We start from the raw sequence: 17,735 nt of genomic DNA, 5'->3' as shown, positions 1-17,735 counted from the left end.
CACCTGATTAGTGCATGATCAATTACGTGATCAGTGCATGATCACTCATGTGACCAGTACATGGTAGCTACGTGATCATTGCATGATCAGCCACGTAAGCAGTGCATGATAGCCGTGTGATCAGTGCATGATCAGTTTCGGGAGCAGAGTATGATCAGCCAATTGATCAGTGCATGATAGCCATGTGATCACTGCATGATCTGTCACATGATCAGTGTATGACCATCCACGTGATCAGTGCATGGGCAGTCATGTGATCAGTGCATGATATAGACGTGATCAGAGCATGATTAGTCTCGTGATCAGTGTATGATCAACCACGTGATCAGTGCACGATAGCCAGGTAATGAGTGCATGATAGCCAGATGATCAGTGCATTATCAGTCATGTGATCAGTGTATGATCACCCAAGTAATCAGTGCATGATAGCCAACTGATCAGTGCATGATCAGTCACGTGATCAGTGCATGATCAGTCACGTGATCAGTATATGATCATCCACGTGATCAGTGCATGTGGAGTCATGTAATCAATGCATGATAGCGCCGTGATCAGTGCATGATCAGTTCCGTGATGAGTGTATGATCAGCCAAGTGATCAGTGCAAGATAGCTACGTGATCAGTGCATGATCAGCCACGTCATCAGTACATGATAGCCACGTGATCAGTGCATACATTTACGTGATCAGTGCATCTGCAAGCACGTGATCAGTGCATGACAGCCACGTGATCAGTGCATGATCAGCCACGTGATCAGTGCATGATAGCTACGTGATCAGTGCATGATTAGTCACGTGATCTGTGCATGACCAGTCACGTGATCAGTGTATGATCAGCCACGTGAACAGTGCATGATAGCCACGTGATCAGTGCATGATCGGTCACCTGAATGGTGTATGATCAGTCACGTGACCGGTACATGGTAGCTACATGATCATTGCATGATCAGCCACGTGAGTAGTGCTTGATAGCCACGTGATCAGTGCATGATCAGTCACGTGATCAGTGCATGATCAGCCACGTCATCAGTTCATGTTAGCACGTGATCAGTGCATACAATTACGTGATCAGAGCATGCGCAGTCACGTGATAAGTGCATGAGAGCCACGTCAACAGTGCATGCTCAGTCACGTGATCAGGGCCTGCTGAGCTGCGTGATTACTCTCTGCTCATCTGCTGGACAATTGCCAGCTGAGCTTCACGATTCCTGCCTGTCATCTCTTTGACAATTGACACCGGTGATGCGTAATTCCTGCCTGCTCAAATACTTGATTATTTCCAGCTGAGCAGCATCATTTCTGCGAGCTGAGTTCCATGATTATTGCCTGCTGACTGATTCCTGCCTACTCAGCTCTTTGTTCCTTGCCTCCAGAGGCACATGAGCAGTGTATGACTCCAAACATGATCAGCACATGATCAGTCACATGATTAATGCATGATAAGCCACGTGATCAGTGCATGATCAATTACATGATCAGTGCATGATCTGTCATGTGACCAATACATGGTAGCTGCGTGATCATTGCATGATCTGCCACGTGAGCAGTGAATGATAGCCACGTGATAAATGCATGATCAGTCGCGTGATTAGTGCATGATCAGTCACGTGATAAGTGCATCATCAGCCACGTGAACAGTGCATGATCAATTACGTGATCAGTGCATGATCCGTCACGTTACCAGTACATGGTAGCTACGAGAACATTGCATTATCAGCCACGTGAGTTGTGCATGATAGCCATGTGATCAGTGCATGATCAGTCACGTGATACGTGCATGATCAGCCACGTTATTAGTGCCTGATCAGACACGTGACTGTGCATGATCACCCACGTGATCAGTGCAAGATAGCTACGTGAGCAGTTCATGATTAGTCACGTGATATGTGTGTGACAGCCACGTATTCAGTGCATGATATCCACGTGATCAGTGAATTATAGCCACGTGATCAGTTCATGAGTAGCCACGTGATATGTGTATGACCAGTCACATGAACAGTGTATGATCCGCCACGTGATCAGTGCGCTATAGACACGTAATGAGTGCATGATCAGCCAGATGATCAGTGCGTTAACAGTCACGTGATCAGTGCATGATCAGCCAAGTAATCAGTGCGTGAACAGCCACCTGATCAGTGCATGATCAGTCACGTGTTCAGTGCAGGATCAGTTACGTGATCAGTGCATGATCGGTCACGTGACTAGTACAGGGTTGCTACATGATCACTGCATGGTCAGTCACGTAATCAGTGCATGATAGCCACGTGATCAGTGCATGATCAGTCCCGTGATGAGTACATAATCAGTCACGTGAACAGTGCAAGATCATTTACATGATCTGTGCATGATGAGTCACGTGACCAGTATATGGTAGCTACGTGATCAGTGCATGACCAGCCACGTTATGAGTGCATGATAGCCACGTGATCTGTGCATGATCATTTACGTCATCAGAGCATGCACAATCACGTGATCAGTGCATGAGAGCCAGGTGATCAGTGCATGATCAGTCAACTGATAGGTGTGTGATCAGCCACGTGAACAGTGCATGCTCAGTCACGTGATTAGGGCCTGCTGAGCTGCGTGATTACTGTCCGCTCTTCTGCTTAACAATTGCAAACTGAGCTGCACGATTCCTGCCTGTCATTTCCTTGACAATTGCCACCTGTGCTGCATAATTCCTCCCTGTTCATCTACTTGATTATTGCCAGCTGAGCAGCATGATTTCTCAGAGCTGATTTCCATGATTATTGCCTGCTGACTGATTCCTGCCTACTCACCTCTTTGTTCATTGCCTGCAGAGGCATATGATCAGTGTATGACACCAAACATGATGAGCACATGATCAGTTACATGATCAATGCATGATAAGCCAGGTGATCAGTGCAAGATCAATTCCGTGATCAGTGCATGATCAGTCACGTGACCAGTACATGGTAGTTGTGTGATCATTGCATGATCAACCACGGGAGCAGTGCATGATAGCCACGTGATCAGTGCATGATCACTCAGGTGATCAGTGCATGAACAGTCAAGTGATACGTGTGTGATCAGCCACGTGATCAGTGCATGATATCCACGTGATCAGTGCATGATAGCCACGTGATCAGTGCATGATCAGTCTTGTGATCAGTGTATGATCAACCACGTGATCAGTGCACGATAGCCAGGTAATGAGTGCATGATAGCCAGATGATCAGTGCATTATCAGTCACGTGATCAGTGTATGATCTGCCAAGTAATCAGTACATGATAGACAACTGATCAGTGCATGATCAGTCACGTGATCAGTGCATGGTCAGTCACGTGATCAGTGCATGATCAGTCAAGTGATCAGTGCATGTGGAGTCATGTAATCAATGCATGATAGCGCCGTGATCAGTGCATGATCAGTCCCGTAATGAGTGTATGGTCAGCCAAGTGATCAGTGCAAGATAGCTACGTGATCAATGCATGATCAGTCACATGTTCAGTGCATGATCAGCCACGTCATGAGTGCATGATAGCCACGTGATCAGTGCATACATTTACGTGATCAGTGCATGCACACTCACGTGATCAGTGCATGAGAGCCACGTGATCAGTGCATGGTCAGTCAAGTGATAGGTGTGTGATCAGCCACGTGAACAGTGCCATCTCAGTCACGTGATTAGGGCCTGCTGAGCTGCGTGATTACTGTCTGCTCTTCTGCTTGACAATTGCCAGCTGAGCTGCACGATTCCTGCCTGTCATCTCCTTGACATTTGCCACCTGTGCTGCGTAATTCCTCCCTGCTCATCTACTTGATTATTGCCAGCTGAGCAGCATGATTTCTCAGAGCTGTGTTCCATGATTATTGCCTGCTGACTGATTCCTGCCTACTCACCTCTTTGTTCATTGCCTCCAGAGACACATGATCAGTGTATGACACCAAACATGATCAGCACATGATCAGTCACATGATCAATGCATGATAGCCAGGTGATCAGTGCATGATCAGTCACGTGATCAGTGCATGATCAGCCACGTTATCAGTGCAAGATCAATCACGTGATCAGTGCATGATCAGTCACGTGATCAGTACATGGTAGCTACGTGATCAGTGCATGATCAGCCACGTGAGCCGTGCATGATCAGCCACGAGATCAGTGCATGATCAGCCACCTGATCAGTGCATGATCAGCCACGTGAGCAGTTCATGATCAGCCACGTGATCAGTGCATGATCAGCCACGTGAGCAGAGCATGATCAGCCACGTGAGCAGTGCATGATACCCACGTGATCACTGCATGATCTGTCACGTGATCAGTGCATGACCAGCCACGTAATCAGTGCATGACCAGTCATGTGATCAGTGCATGATACCGACGGGATCAGTGCACGATCTGTCACGTGATCAGTGCATGATCAGCCACGTGATCAGTGCATGACAGCCAGGTAATGAGTGCATGATAGCCACGTGATGAGTGCATTATCAGTCATGTGATCATTGCATGATCAGCCAAGTAATCAGTGCATGATAGTCAACTCATCAGTGCATGATCAATCACGTGATCAGTGCATGATCAGTCACGTGACCAGTGCATGATCATCCACGTAATCAGTGCATGTTCAGTCATGTAATCAATGCATGATAGCGACGTGATCAGTGCATGATCAGTCCCTTAATGAGTGTATGATCAGCCACGTCGTCAGTGCAAGATAGTTACGTGATCAGTGCATGATCAGTCAAATGATCAGTGCATGATCAGCCACGTAATCAGTGCATGATAGCCACGTGATCAGTGCATGACAATTACGTGATCAGTGCATGCGCACTCACGTGATCAGTGCATGAGAGCCACTTGATCAGTGCATGATCAGTTACGTGATCAGATGCATGATAAGACACGTGATCAGTGCATGATAAGTCACTTGATCAGGGCCTGATGAGCTGCGTGATACACGGTACTGTCTGATCATCTGCTTGACAATTGCCAGCTGAGCTGCACGATTCCTGCCTGTCATCTGCTTGATATTTGTCACCTGTGCTGCGTAAGTCCTGCATGCTCAACTACTTGATTATTGCCAGCTGAGCAGCATGATTACTCAGAGCTGTGTTCCATGATTATTGCCTGCTGACTGATTCCTGCCTACTCAGCTCTTTGTTCATTGCATGCAGAGACACGTGATCAGTGTATGACACCAAACGTGATCAGTGCATGATCAGTCACGTGATCAGTGCATGATCAGCCAGGTGATCAGTGCATGATCAATTACGGGATCAGTGCATGATAGCCACGTGATCACTTCCCTGATTAGTCACGTGATCTCTGCATGACCAGTCACGAGATCAGTGTATGATCAGCCACGTGATCAGTACATGATATCCACGTAATCAGTGCAGGATTAGCCACGTGATCATTGCATGGTCAGTCACGTGAACAGTGCCTGATCAGCCACGTGATCAGTGCATGGTCAGTTACGTGATCAGTGCATGATCAGTCACGTGACCAGTACATGGTAGCTATGTGATCATTGCATGATCAGCCACGTGAGTAGTGCATAATAGCCACGTGATCAGTGCATGAGCAGTCACGTGATCAGTGCATGATCAGCCACGTGATCTGTGCATGACCAGTCACGTTATCAGTGTATGACCATTCAAGTGATCAGTGCATGATAGCCACGTGATCAGAGTATGATCAGTCACATTATCAGTGCATGATCAGTCACGTAATTTGTGCATGACCAGGCACGTGATCAGTGCATGACCAGCCAAGTGATCAGTGCATGACAGCCACGTGATGACTGCATGATCAGTCACGTGATCTGTGCATGATCAGTCATATAATCTGTGCATGACCAAGCACGTGATCAGTGTATGACTAGCCAAGTGATCAGTGCATGATAGCCAGGAGATCAGTGCATGATCAGCCACGTGATCAGTGCATGATCAGTCACGTGATCAGTGCATGATAAGCCAGGTGATCAGTGCATGATCAATTACGTGGTCAGTGCATGATCAGTCACGTGACCAGTACATGGTAGCTACGTGATCATTGCATGATCATCCACGTGAGTCGTGCATGATAGCCATTTGATCAGTGCATGATCAGTCACGTGATACGTGTGTGATCAGCCACGTGATCAGTGCCTGATATCCACGTGATCAGTGCAGGATAGCCACGTGATCACTTCATGATTAGTCACGTGATCTGTACATGATCAGTCACGTGATACGTGTGTGATCAGCCACGTGATCAGTGCGTGACGAGCCACGTGATCAGGGCAGGATCAATTACGTGATCAGTGCATGATCAGTCACGTGACCAGTACATGGTAGCTACGTGATCATTGCAAGATCAGCCACGTGATCAGTGCATGATAGCCACGTGATCAGTGCATGATAGTCATGTGATCAGTGCATGATCAGTCACGTGATACCTGTGTGATCAGCCACGTGATCAGTGCATGATATCAGTGCATGATAGCCACGTGATCAGTGCATGAGAGCCACGTGATCAGTGCATGATCAGTCACGTGATCAGTGCATGGTCAGTCACGTGCTCAGTGCATGATCAGTCACAAGATCAGTGTATGATCATCAACGTGATCAGTGCATCTGGTGTCATGTAATCAATGCATGATATCGCCGTGATCAGTGCATGATCAGTCCCGAGATGAGTGTATGATCAGCCAACTGATCAGTGCAAGATAGCTACTTGATCAGTGCATGATCAGTCACATGATCAGTGCATGATCAGCTACGTCAGAAGTACATGATAGCCACGTGATCAGTGCATACAATTACATGATCAGTGCATCCGCAATCACGTGATCAGTGCATGAGAGCCACGTGATCACTGCATGATCAGTCACGTGATAGGTGTGTGATCAGCCACGTGAACAGTGCATGCTCAGTCACGTGATCAGGGCCTGCTGAGCTGCGTGATTACTCTCTGCTCATCTGCTGGACAATTGCCAGCTGAGCTTCACGATTCCTGCCTGTCATCTCCTTGACAATTTCCACCTGTGCTGCGTAATTCCTGCCTGCTCATCTACTTGATTATTGCAGGCTGAGCAGCATGATTTCTCAGAGCTGAGTTCCATGATTGTTGCCTGCTGACTGTTTGATTCGTGCTTACTCAGCTCTTTGTTTATTGCCTCCAGAGGCACATGATCAGTGTATGATAGCAAACATGATCAGCGCATGATCAGTCACATGATCAGCGCCATTAAGTCACGTGATCACTACATGATAGTCATGTGATCAGTCCATGCTCAGTCACGGTATCAGTGCATGATCAGCCACGTGATCAGTGCATGATAGCCACGTGATCATTGCATGATGGCCACATGATCAGTGCATGATCAGCCAGGTGATCAGTGCATGATAGCTACGTGATCAGTTCATGATTAGTCACGTATTCTGTGCATGATCAGCAGGTGATCAGTGCATGATCAGTCACGTGATCAGTGCATGATCAGTCACGTGATCAGTGCATGATCAGTCATGTAATCTGTGCATGACCAGGCACGTGATCAGTGCATGATCAGCCACATGATCAGTGCATGATCAGTCACATGACCAGTAGATGGTAACTAGGTGATCATTGCATGATCAGCCACGTGAGCCGTGCATGATAGCCACGAGATCAGTGCATAGAATTACGTGATCAGTGCATGCACAATCACGTGATCAGTGCTTGATCATTCACGTGATACGTGCGTGAAAAGCCACGTGAACAGTGCATGCTCATTCACGTGATCAGGGCCTGCTGAGCTGCGTGATTACTGTCTGCTCATCTGCTTGACAATTGCCAGCTGAGCTGCACGATTCCTGCCTGTCATCTCCTTGACAATTGCCACCTGTGCTGCGTAATTCCTGCCTGCTCATCTACTTGATTATTGCCAGCTGAACAGCATGATTTCTCAGAGCTGAGTTCCATGATTATTGCCTGCTGACTGATTCCTGTCTACACAGCTCTTTGTTCATTGCCTCCAGAGGCACATGATCAATGTATGACAACAAACCTGATCAGCACATGATGAGTCACATGATCAATGCATGATAAGCCAGGTGATCAGTGCATGATCAATTACGTGATCATTGCCTGATCAGTCATGTGACCAGTACATGGTAGCTGTGTGATAATTGCATGATCAGCCACGTGAGTAGTGCATGATAGCTACGTGATCAGTGCATGATCAGTCACGTGATCAGTGCATGATCAGTCATGTAATCTGTGCATGACCAGGCATGTGATCAGTGTATGACCAGCCAAGTGATCAGTGCATGATAGCCACGAGATCAGTGCATGATCAGTCACGTGATCAGTGCATGATAGCCACGTGATAGTGCATGATAGCCACGTGATCAGTGCATGATAGCCACGTGATCAGTGCATGATCAGTCACGTGATCAGTGGATGGTCAGTCACGTGCTCAGTGCATGATCAGTCACATGATCAGTGTATGATCATCAACGTGATCAGTGCATGTGGAGTCATGTAATCAATGCATGATATCGCCGTGATCAGTGCATGATCAGTCCCGTGATGAGTGTATGATCAGCCAAGTGATCAGTGCAAGATAGCTACGTGATCAGGCATGATCAGTCACATGATCAGTGCATGATCAGCTACGTTAGAAGTACATGATAGCCACGTGATCAGTGCATACAATTACATGATCAGTGCATCCGCAATCACGTGATCAGTGCATGACAGCCACGTGATCAGTGCATGATCAGTCACGTGATAGGTGTGTGATCAGCCACGTGAACAGTGCATGCTCAGTCACGTGATCAGGGTCTGCTGAGCTGCGTGATTACTCTCTGCTCATCTGCTGGACAATTGCCAGCTGAGCTGCACGATTCCTGCCTGTCATCTCTTTGACAATTTCCACCTGTGCTGCGTAATTCCTGCCTGCTCATCTACTTTATTATTGCCAGCTGAGCAGCATGATTTCTCAGAGCTGAGTTCCAAGATTTTTTCCTGCTGACTGATTCCTGCCTACTCAGCTCTTTGTTCATTGCCTCCAGAGGCACATGATCAGTGTATGACACCAAACATGATCAGCACATGATCATTCACATGATCAATGCATGATAGGCCAGGTGATCAGTGCATGATCAATTACGTGATCAGTGCATGATCAGTCATGGGACCAGTACATGGTCGCTGCGTGATCATTGCATGATCAGCCACGGGAGCAGTGCATGATAGCCACGTGATCACTTCATGATTAGTCACGTGATCTGTGCATGACCAGGCACGTGATCAGTGTATGATCAGCCACGTGATCAGTACATGATAGCCACATAATCAGTGCATGATTAGTCACGTGATCAGTGTATGATCAGCCACGTGATGAGTGCATGATCAGCGACATTATCAGTGTATGGTCAATTATGTGATCAGTGGATGATCAGTCACGTGACCAGTACATGGTAGCTATGTGATCATTGCATGATCAGCCACGTGAGTAGTGCATAATAGCCACGTGATCAGTGCATGAGCAGTCACGTGATCAGTGCATTATCAGTCACGTAATCTGTGCATGACCTGGCTCGTTATCAGTGTATGACCATTCAACTGATCAGTGCATGATAGCCACGTGATCAGAATATGATCAGTCACATTATCAGTGCATGATCAGTCACATAATTTGTGCATGACCAGGCACGTGATCAGTGTATGACCATCCAAGTGATCAGTGCATGAAAGCCACGTGATGACTGCATGATCAGTCACGTGATCTGTGCATGATCTGTCATGTAATCTGTGCATGACCAAGCAAGTGATCAGTGTATGACCAGCCAAGTGATCAGTGCATGATAACCACGAGATCAGTGCATGATCAGCCACGTGATCAGTGCATGATCAGTCACGTGATCAGTGCATGATAAGCCAGGTGATCAGTGCATGATCAATTACGTGGTCAGTGCATGATCAGTCACGTGACCAGTACATGGTAGCTACGTGATCATTGCATGATCAGCCACGTGAGTCGTGCATGATAGCCATTTGATCAGTGCATGATCAGTCACGAGATACGTGTGTGATCAGCCACGTGATCAGTGCCTGATATCCACGTGATCAGTGCAGGATAGCCACGTGATCACTTCATGATTAGTCACGTGATCTGTACATGATCAGTCACGTGATACGTGTGTGATCAGCCACGTGATCAGTGCGTGACGAGCCACGTGATCAGGGCAGGATCAATTACGTGATCAGTGCATGATCAGTCACGTGACCAGTACATGGTAGCTACGTGATCATTGCAAGATCAGCCACGTGATCAGTGCATGATAGCCACGTGATCAGTGCATGATAGTCATGTGATCAGTGCATGATCAGTCACGTGATACCTGTGTGATCAGCCACGTGATCAGTGCATGATATCAGTGCATGATAGCCACGTGATCAGTGCATGAGAGCCACGGGATCAGTGCATGATCAGTCACGTGATCAGTGCATGGTCAGTCACGTGATCAGTACATAATCACTCACGTGAACAGTGCATGATCATTTACGTGATCTGTGCATGATCAGTCCCGCGACCACTATATGGTAGCTACGTGATCATTGCATGACCAGCCAGGTGAGCAGTGCATGATAGCCACGTGACGTGTGCATGATCAGTTACTTGAGCAGAGTATGATCAGCCCCGTGATCAGTGCATGAGTGCCACGTGATCAGTGCATGATCAGTCACGTGACAGGTATGTGATCAGCCATGTGAACAGTGCATGTTCAGCCACGAGATCAGTGCATGATAGCCACGTGATCAGTGCATGATCAGTTACGTGAGCAGTGTATGATCAGCCACGTGAGCAGTGCATGGTCAGACACGTGAACAGTGTATGATCAGCCACGTGATCAGTGCATGATATCCAAGTGATCTGTGCATGATCAATCCCGTGATCAGTGTATTATCAGCCACGTGAAGAGTGCATGCTCAGTCAGGTGATCAGGGCCTGCTGAGCTGCGTGATTACTGTCTGCTCATCTGCTTGACAATTGCCAGCTGTGCTGCGTAAATCCTGCCTGCTCAGCTGCTTGATTATTACTAGCTGAGCAGCATGATTCCTCACAGCTGAGTTCCATGATTATTGCCTGCTGACTGTTTAATTCGTGCCTACTCAGCTCTTTGTTTATTGCCTCCAGAGGTACATGATCAGTGTATGATAGCAAACATGATCAGCGCATGATCAGTCACATGATCAGCGCCATTAAGTCACGTGATCACTACATGATAGTCATGTGATCAGTCCATGCTCAGTCACGATATCAGTGCATGATCAGCCACATGATCAGTGCATGATAGCCACGTGATCATTACATGATAGCCACGTGATCAGTGCATGATCAGCCAAGTGATCAGTACATGATAGCCACGTGATCATTGCAGGATAGCCACATGATCTGTGCATGACCAGGCAGGTGATCAGTGTATGATCAGCCACGTGAACAGTGCATGATAGCCACGTGATTAGTGCATGATCAGTCACCTGATGGGTGTATGATCGGTCACGTGACCGGTACATGGTAGCTACATGATCATTGCATGATCAGCCACGTGATCAGTGCATGATAGCCACGTGATCAGTGCATGATCAGTCACGTGGTCAGTGCATGATAGCCACGTGATCAGTGCATGATAGCCACGTGATCAGTGCACGATCAGTCCCGTGATGAGTGTATGATCAGCCAAGTGATCAGTGCAAGATAGCTATGTGATCAGTGCATGATCATTCACATGATCAGTGCATGATCAGCCACGACATCAGTGCATGATCAGTCACGTGACCAGTATATTGTAGCTACGTGATCATTGCATGATCAGCCACGTTATCAGTGCAGGATAGCCACGTGATCACTTCATGATTAGTCACGTGATCTGTACATGATCAGTCACGTGATACGTGTGTGTTCAGCCACGTGATCAGTGCGTGATGAGCCACGTGATCAGGGCAGGATCAATTACGTGATCAGTTCATGATCTGTCAGGTGACCACTACATGGTAGCTACGTGATCATTGCATGATCAGCCACGTGATCAGTGCATGACAGCCACGTGATCAGTGCATGAGAGACACGTGATCAGTGCATGATCAGTCACGTGATCAGTACATGATCAGTCACGTGAACAGTGCTTGATCATTTACGTGATCTGTGCATGATCAGTCACGTGACCAGTATATGGAAGCTACGTGATCATTGCATGAACAGCCACGTGAGCAGTGCATGATAGCCACGTGATGTTTGCATGATCAGTGACGTGAGCAGGGTATGATCAGCCACGTGATCAGTGCATGAGTGCCACGTGATCAGTGCATGATCAGTCACGTGACAGATGTGTGATCAGCCACGTGAGCAGTGCATGTTCAGCCACGTGATCAGTGCATGATAGCCACGTGATCAGTGCACGATCATTTACGTGAACAGTGTATGATTAGCCACGGGAGCAGTGCATGGTCAGACACGTGAACAGTGTGTGATCAGCCACGTGATCAGTGCATGATATTCAAGTGATCAGTGCATGATGAATCACGTGATCATTGCATGATCAGCCACGTTATCAGTGCAGGATAGCCACGTGATCACTTCATGTTTAGTCACGTGATCTGTACATGATCAGTCACATGATACGTGTGTGTTCAGCCACGTGATCAGTGCGTGATGAGCCACGTGATCAGGGCAGGATCAATTACGTGATCAGTGCATGATCTGTCAGGTGACCAGTACATGGTAGCTACGTGATCATTGCATGATCAGCCACGTGATCAGTGCATGATAGCCACGTGATCAGTGCATGATAGTCACGTGATCAGTGCATGATCAGTCACGTGATACGTGTGTGATCAGCCACATGATCAGTGCATGATATCCACGTGATCAGTGCATGATAGCCACGTGATCAGTGCATGATCTGTCATGTGATCAGTGCATGATCAGTCATGTAATCTTTGCATGACCAGGCATGTGATGAGTGTATGACCAGCCAAGTGTTCAGTGCATGATAGCCAGGAGATCAGTGCATGTTCAGTCACGTGATAAGTGCATGATCAGTTACGTGATCAGTGCATGATCAGTCACGTAATCTGTTCATGACCAGGCACGTGATCAGTGTATGACCATCCAAGTTATTAGTGCATGATAGCCAGGTTATCACTGCATGATCAGTCACGTGATCAGTGTATGATCAGCCACGTGATCAGTTCATGATCAGCCACATGATCAGTGCATGATCAATTACGTGATCATTGCATGATCAATCACGTGACCAGTACATGATAGCTACCTGATCATTGCGTGATCAGCCACGTGAGCCGTGCATGATAGCCACGAGATCAGTGCATGATCAGTCACGTGATCCGTGCATGATCAGTCACGTGAACAGTGCATGATCAGTCACCTGATTAGTGCATGATCAATTACGTGATCAGTGCATGATCACTCACGTGACCAGTACATGGTAGCTACGTGATCATTGCATGATCAGCCACGTAAGCAGTGCATGATAGCCGTGTGATCAGTGCATGATCAGTTTCGGGAGCAGAGTATGATCAGCCAATTGATCAGTGCATGATAGCCACGTGATCACTGCATGATCTGTCACATGATCAGTGTATGACCATCCACGTGATCAGTGCATGGGCAGTCATGTGATCAGTGCATGATATAGACGTGATCAGAGCATGATTAGTCTCGTGATCAGTGTATGATCAACCACGTGATCAGTGCACGATAGCCAGGTAATGAGTGCATGATAGCCAGATGATCAGTGCATTATCAGTCATGTGATCAGTGTATGATCACCCAAGTAATCAGTGCATGATAGCCAACTGATCAGTGCATGATCAGTCACGTGATCAGTGCATGATCAGTCACGTGATCAGTATATGATCATCCACGTGATCAGTGCATGTGGACTCATGTAATCAATGCATGATAGCGCCGTGATCAGTGCATGATCAGTTCCGTGATGAGTGTATGATCAGCCAAGTGATCAGTGCAAGATAGCTACGTGATCAGTGCATGATCAGCCACGTCATCAGTACATGATAGCCACGTGATCAGTGCATACATTTACGTGATCAGTGCATCCGCAAGCACGTGATCAGTGCATGACAGCCACGTGATCAGTGCATGATCAGCCAGGTGATCAGTGCATGATAGCTACGTGATCAGTTCATGATTAGTCACGTGATCTGTGCATGACCAGTCAGGTGATCAGTGTATGATCAGCCACGTGAACAGTGCATGATAGCCACGTGATCAGTGCATGATCGGTCACCTGAATGGTGTATGATCAGTCACGTGACCGGTACATGGTAGCTACATGATCAGTGCATGATCAGCCACGTGAGTAGTGCTTGATAGCCACGTGATCAGTGCATGATCAGTCACGTGATCAGTGCATGATCAGCCACGTCATCAGTTCATGTTAGCACGTGATCAGTGCATACAATTACGTGATCAGAGCATGCGCAATCACGTGATCAGTGCATGAGAGCCACGTCATCAGTGCATGATCAGTCACGTGATCAGGGCCTGCTGAGCTGCGTGATTACTCTCTGCTCATCTGCTTGACAATTGCCAGCTGAGCTGCACGATTCCTGCCTGTCATCTCCTTGACAATTGACACCGGTGATGCGTAATTCCTGCCTGCTCAAATACTTGATTATTGCCAGCTGAGCAGCATCATTTCTCCGAGCTGAGTTCCATGATTATTGCCTGCTGACTGATTCCTGCCTACTCAGCTCTTTGTTCCTTGCCTCCAGAGGCACATGAGCAGTGTATGACTCCAAACATGATCAGCACATGATCAGTCACATGATTAATGCATGATAAGCCAGGTGATCAGTGCATGATCAATTACATGATCAGTGCATGATCAGTCATAAAACCAATACATGGTAGCTGCGTGATCATTGCATGATCAGCCTCGTGAGCAGTGCATGATAGCCACGTGATCAGTGCATGATCAGTCACGTGATTAGTGCATGATCAGTCACGTGATAAGTGCATGATCAGCCACGTGAACAGTGCATGATCAATTACGTGATCAGTGCATGATCAGTCACGTTACCAGTACATGGTAGCTACGAGAACATTGCATTATCAGCCACGTGATCAGTGCATGATAGCCACGTGATCAGTGCATGATAGCCACGTGATCAGTGCATGATAGCCACGTGATTAGTGCATGATCAGACACGTGACAGTGTATGATCACCCACGTGATCAGTGCATGATAGCTACGTGAGCAGTTCATGATTATTCACGTGATCTGTGCATGATCAGGCACGTAATCAGTGCATGATATCCACGTGATCAGTGAATTATCAGCCACGTGATCAGTTCATGATTAGTCACGTGATATGTGCATGACCAGGCATATGAACAGTGCATGATCCGCCACGTGATCAGTGCATTATAGACACGTGATCAGTGCATGATCAGTCAGGTGATCAGTGGGTGAACAGTCACGTGATCAGTGCATGATCAGTCAAGTGATCAGTGCGTGAACAGTCACGTGATCAGTGCATGATGAGCCACGTGTTCAGTGCAGGATCAATTACGTGATCAGTGCATGATCGGTCACGTGACTAGTACAGGGTTGCTACATGATCACTGCATGGTCAGCCACGTGAGCAGTGCATGATAGCCACGTGATCAGTGCATGATCAGTCACGTGATCAGTACATAATCAGTCACGTGAACAGTGCATGATCATTTACGTGATCTGTGCATGATGAGTCACGTGACCAGTATATGGTAGCTACGTGATCATTGCATGACCAGCCACGTTAGCAGTGCATGATAGCCACGTGATGTGTGCATGATCAGTTACGTCAGCAGAGTATGATCAGCCACGTGATCAGTGCATGAGTGCCAGGTGATCAGTGCATGATCAGTCACCTGACAGGTGTGTGATCAGCCACGTGAACAGTGCATGCTCAGTCACGTGATCAGGGCCTGCTGAGCTGCGTGATTACTGTCCGCTCATCTGCTTGACAATTGGCAACTGAGCTGCACGATTCCTGCCTGTCATTTCCTTGACAATTGCCACCTGTGCTCCATAATTCCTGCCTGCTCATCTACTTGATTATTGCCAGCTGAGCAGCATGATTTCTCAGAGCTGAGTTCCATGATTATTGCCTGCTGACTGATTCCTGCCTACTCAGCTCTTTGTTCATTGCCTCCAGAAGCATATGATCAGTGTGTGACACTAAACATGATCAGCACATGATCAGTTACATGATCAATGCATGATAAGCAAGGTGATCAGTGCATGATCAATTACGTGATCAGTGCATGATCAGTCATGTGACCAGTACATGGTAGTTGTGTGATCATTGCATGATCAGCCACGGGAGCAGTGCATGATAGCCACGTGATCAGTGCATGATCACTCAGGTGATCAGTGCATGAACAGTCAAGTGATACGTGTGTGATCAGCCACGTGATCAGTGCATGATATCCACGTGATCAGTGCATGATAGCCACGTGATCAGTGCATGATCAGTCTTGTGATCAGTGTATGATCAACCACGTGATCAGTGCACGATAGCCAGGTAATGAGTGCATGATAGCCAGATGATCAGTGCATTATCAGTCACGTGATCAGTGTATGATCTGCCAAGTAATCAGTACATGATAGACAACTGATCAGTGCATGATCAGTCACGTGATCAGTGCATGGTCAGTCACGTGATCAGTGCATGATCAGTCAAGTGATCAGTGCATGTGGAGTCATGTAATCAATGCATGATAGCGCCGTGATCAGTGCATGATCAGTCCCGTGATGAGTGTATGGTCAGCCAAGTGATCAGTGCAAGATAGCTACGTGATCAATGCATGATCAGTCACGTGTTCAGTGCATGATCAGCCACGTCATGAGTGCATGATCAGCCACGTGATCAGTATATACATTTACGTGATCAGTGCATGCACAATCACGTGATCAGTGCATGAGAGCCACGTGATCAGTGCATGATCAGTCAAGTGATAGGTGTGTGATCAGCCACGTGAACAGTGCCATCTCAGTCACGTGATTAGGGCCTGCTGAGCTGCATGATTACTGTCTGCTCTTCTGCTTAACAATTGCAAGCTGAGCTGCACGATTCCTGCCTGTCATCTCCTTGACAATTGCCACCTGTGCTGCGTAATTCCTCCCTGCTCATCTACTTGATTATTGCCAGCTGAGCAGCATGATTTCTCAGAGCTGATTTCCATGATTATTGCCTGCTGACTGATTCCTGCCTACTCACCTCTTTGTTCATTGCCTCCAGAGACACATGATCAGTGTATGACACCAAACATGATCAGCACATGATCAGTCACATGATCAATGCATGATAGCCAGGTGATCAGTGCATGATCAGTCACGTGATCAGTGCATGATCAGCCACGTTATCAGTGCAAGATCAATTACGTGATCAGTGCATGATCAGTCACGTGACCAGTACATGGTAGCTACGTGATCATTGCATGATCAGCCACGTGAGCCGTGCATGATAGCCACGAGATCAGTGCATGATCAGTCACCTGATCAGTGCATGATCAGCCACGTGAGCAATTCATGATAGCCACGTGATCAGTGCATGATCAGTTTTGGGAGCAGAGTATGATCAGCCACTTGATCAGTGCATGATACCCACGTGATCACTGCATGATCTGTCACATGATCAGTGTATGATCATCCACGTGATCAGTGCATGGGCAGTCATGTGATCAGTGCATGATACCGACGTGATCAGT

This window comes from Bos javanicus, chromosome 16 (genome assembly GCF_032452875.1).
Source record: "Bos javanicus breed banteng chromosome 16, ARS-OSU_banteng_1.0, whole genome shotgun sequence".
NCBI lineage: Eukaryota > Metazoa > Chordata > Mammalia > Artiodactyla > Bovidae > Bos > Bos javanicus.
Note: the sequence above shows the minus strand (reverse complement) of the source record.